Below are 4,321 nucleotides of genomic sequence, written 5' to 3' on the forward strand. Positions count from 1 at the left end.
CTGATGAAATTTCTAATACTGGAGATTATGATTAAAGACAATTTATAATCGGTCTGAAAATGAGGCGGGGAGAAATGCTTCATTTTCATTATTTGCTTCAACCTAATTTATTTTCTCACACCCCATTCATTCAACAGGGGACCCCCAACGGTCTCGCCATAGGTGGAACTTTTTGTCTCATGCCCTGGCTAATGCTTGCTACTACACAAATAACTTATTTCAGAAACGACTTTCCTTGCTGGTTCTAGGATTTTAACACTTATGTGATTTTCCTTTATTTTTAATGCACTGAACTTACAGTACATGTGGAATATCTAGTTTTAAAATGTAAATGCCTTTGACATTTTACTTTAATTCCAATTTGAATGGTAATTTAAGGGTTTAATTAACAATAAAGATGAATCAACCTATAAAATGAATACATAAACAGGGAATAGCAATTTACAAAAATGAAAGAAAATTTTTCTAATGCATTCTCAACAGATTCTCACTGGAGTGGGAGAATAGTATGTGTTCAATGAATTAAATATAGAAAAGACCCAGCTTAGAATGTTGCCTATCTAAGTAACATTTTAGGCTAGTTAGTGCTTGTGAATACTGGTAAAAAAAATAGTAAAAAGTATGGTTGTTTTGAAGACAGAACAAGTACAGAAAATAAGCAATTAAAATATAAAAAGAATACCTTCCTTATGTTTGCATAAGCAAAAATGAGTAACTTGTGAAAGTGGAACACAGAATTTTTATTGCAGACTGATGATGAGACAATAATGTACTAAATACTTTACCTGTATTGTTTCATTTATCCTCACAAAATACTATGAGAAATTGTGTATTATTCCTTTTTTTTTAACAGATGAAGAGACTGCAGTTCAGAAAGGTATAGTAACTTTTACAACATCACATAGCCCATAACTGGCATTGGCAGGATTTAAGTACAAGTCATTCCAACTCCAACCTTATTTAATACACAGATAATTTCTTAAAATTTATTTATTTTTTAAGAGAGAGAGAGAGAATTTTTTAATATTTATTTTTTAGTTTTCGGTGGACACAACATCTTTGTTTGTATGTGGTGCTGAGGATCAAATCTGGGCCGCACACATGCCAGGTGAGCGTGCTGCCGCTTGAGCCACATCCCCAGCCCTTAAAATTTATTTTTTACTCATAAAAACTTCTTAAATGTATATAATATCTTAAATATATAATCTTCTTAACATGTTTACAATAGCATAAACTCTGATGAGAGTTCATACCCACTAAAAATTAGGTATGAATTAGCATCTGATGTAAAAATATTTTTTCTCTCATAATATGTGCTAAAATAATGCTTATTTTCCCTATAAATTTTGAACTATAACATGATAAACCAAAGGAATTCTCCTCTGTTTACTGATAGTGTTTTCCTCAGGAAAATAAGGTATATAAGTATTTTTAAATAAATGAGGGAAAACAAAGTAGATAATTAATAAGTTATAAAGTATTCATAAGCTTTTGACAATATATACAATGTTTTCAAATAAAGTTTCATTTACTGGGCAGGGCAGATATTATCATGCTCATTTAACACAAGCATGATGGAAGGTCAAGAAGGTCATGCTGCTTGTCCAAAGCTACATGGATTTTAAATAATAATAATGGGCTCCAGCACAGGCCTTTTGACTCTGTCAAGATTTAGTATTGATAAAATATGTATTATCTGAAGGCTTGTGGGCAATATTATTTCATCAAACAGAAAGTCCTAGAGGCTCTTTCTGAACATGATGCTCCTTGCTGCATGACCACAAAAGCCACAACCTCTCTCAGTACCTAATTCCAGTTGCACAACATCATTACCATCACCATCTTCCCCAGGACCACAGGTACCAATCCGTGCCTGTGAAGTGCTCCTCTGTAGCAAACATTTCTTACCAGACATGAAGTGGCACCCCTTTCTCCACAGAAAAGTCTTAACTGGGCTTCTCCAGAAATCTTCAGTGCCGCAGTCTGGCTGGGCAAAATAACCGAGAGGTGACAAGCAAATTGAAGGTTGAAGCGAGAACTACTTTATTGCAAGTGAACTCAGCGGGAACTGAGCAAGAACTCAAAATAGCGGGCACCCAAGGTACCAGGAGCCTCTTCTCTGCCGGACAGCAGAGGTATATATACCTAACTAATTACACACAGCTTGACTCAATTAACATCATCTAGATACAGCAGTCAGCCAATAAGGAATCCTCATCATCTTAATGCCTCGCTGGCGTTGCTTCACAAACCACTCCTCCTGGCAAACTGCCAGGCGCCATCTTGACTTGATTTGCATCCCCAACACTTCACCATGGCTGATTTTTGGACTGTCAGCAAAAGAGTCTCTGCAAAAGAGTTCAATGTAGATAAACTTCCTATTTTCGTGTTGCCCTATCTTACTTGGCCACTGGCTGGGAAGATACCAGCACTCCAGGTGCTGGACACCCCTTACTAGTTTTTCACAAACATATCCAGTATAGTAGTTTGTAGAAATGTGCAAACAAGGCCTCTGGCCTTGAGCTGGGCTTCACAGAGATGTCTACATTTTTAAGATAAGTTACAATTGGGCTCCATAGTAACAGCTGGCAGGGGGAGGAAAGAAGGGGAGAAGAAGCTCTCCCCTTCTCAGGTGTTGTCCTTGAAGGGTTAACTTGCCCAAAACAGTGGAAGAAAGAAGCTGCTTTTATGTGAACTTCTGCAGACTGTGAACTTCTGAGCCCCTCCCCTTACATATATAAGGGTATGAAACTCTGAAACTCCTTGAACTCAGGGTTCAGGGGATTAATAGATTACAGCAAAAGCTGTGCCCTCTGAACCTGGCTTCAGCCAAATAAAACTGTTTCCTGCTATCTTTGGTGCCTTGCCTCGTTTGTCCCTACAACAGACACATTAATTTTTTCAGCCATCACAAAAACTCTAATGAGGTCTATGTTATCGGCCCCTTTTCTATAGAAGCTGGGACAGGAAGTGACTCTTCTTAAAAAGCTATCATGTAGCTGGATCAGTCAGAGTATGTTGTGGTTAATAACAAAAAACAAAATCACACAAAGAGGGGCTGGGGGTTGTGGCTCAGCAGTAGAGTGCTTGCCTAGCACATGCAAGGCCCTGGGTTCGACCCGAGCATCATATATAAATAAATACATAAATAAAATAAAGGTATTGTATCCAACTACAACTAAAAAATAAAATTTAAAAACTGATTTAAAAACAAAACACACACGCACACACAAAGACCTCAGAGTGTTCCAGCCCCAAAGTCAACATCAACAAGTTGGGGATGGTTAATGCCCCATAATGAGGAAACTTACGGAAGCAGTATGTATTTTTAGACAATATCACACTTTACAAAGTCTGTTATCTGGATGACAAACATTTGGTTCTTCCTTTGCAGGAGTTACACCAAAAGTTTTATCTAAATATAAGCTCAGACTGAAAGTCTTACATTTTGTGATAGCTTCTTCTCAAATCTGGATGTGACCCTTAGGGTTGTAGAGACCTATGGACAATTAGTTAATCATCTCAAATAAATTGTGTGTTCCACATCAGTGATGTGTGGGAGCTGACTTGTACCTGCTTGAGGGAGTCAATTGCTGAATTTTCAGGAATTCTGCAAACATCACATTGTTACTTACAATTGGTCTCTGCTGGAGTATATTTTGCTTTACCCTGTTTCAGTTACCTAAAGTCAACTGTGCCCCAAAAATTTTAAATAGAGAAATTCCAGAAGTAAAAACTCTATCAGTTTTCAGCTGTATACCGTTCTGAGAAGCATGATGAAATCTCACACCATCCTGCTCCAACCTGTCCAGTAGGTGAATTGTCCCTTTGTCCAGTTATCCATGTTGTACACACTGCCCATTTTTTAGTCATTTAGCAAACATCTCTATTATCAGATCAACTGTCATAATCCTGCAGTACTTATATTTGGGTAACTCTTATTTTACTTAATAATGGCCCCCAAAGTGTCAAGGAAGCCATAAAGTACTTCCTTTAAGTTAAAAGGTAAAATATATTAATGAAAAAGGAGGAGCAAGAAAAAGAAGAAAGCATATGCGAAGGTTGCAAAGGTCAACAGAAAGAATGAAACTGCATACAGGGTACAGTACTTTGGTGAAATCACCTATCCCCCAAGGGTCTTAGAACACATTCCCTAGAGATTAGGGAGAACAACTGTATTCACACCATAGAAATGGCCAAATACTACAATCAGGGCTTTCCCCTGACATTACATGTGGTAAATTACACATTTACTACCACGGCAGGCTCAGCCTAGCTCAGTGCATTGGAAAAGGATAATGGCAATAAATTCTCTATCTGG

This window comes from Marmota monax, unplaced genomic scaffold (assembly GCF_021218885.2).
Source record: "Marmota monax isolate L192 unplaced genomic scaffold, Marmota_monax_Labrador192_F-V1.1 WCK01_AAM20220418_F8-fsc00012, whole genome shotgun sequence".
NCBI lineage: Eukaryota > Metazoa > Chordata > Mammalia > Rodentia > Sciuridae > Marmota > Marmota monax.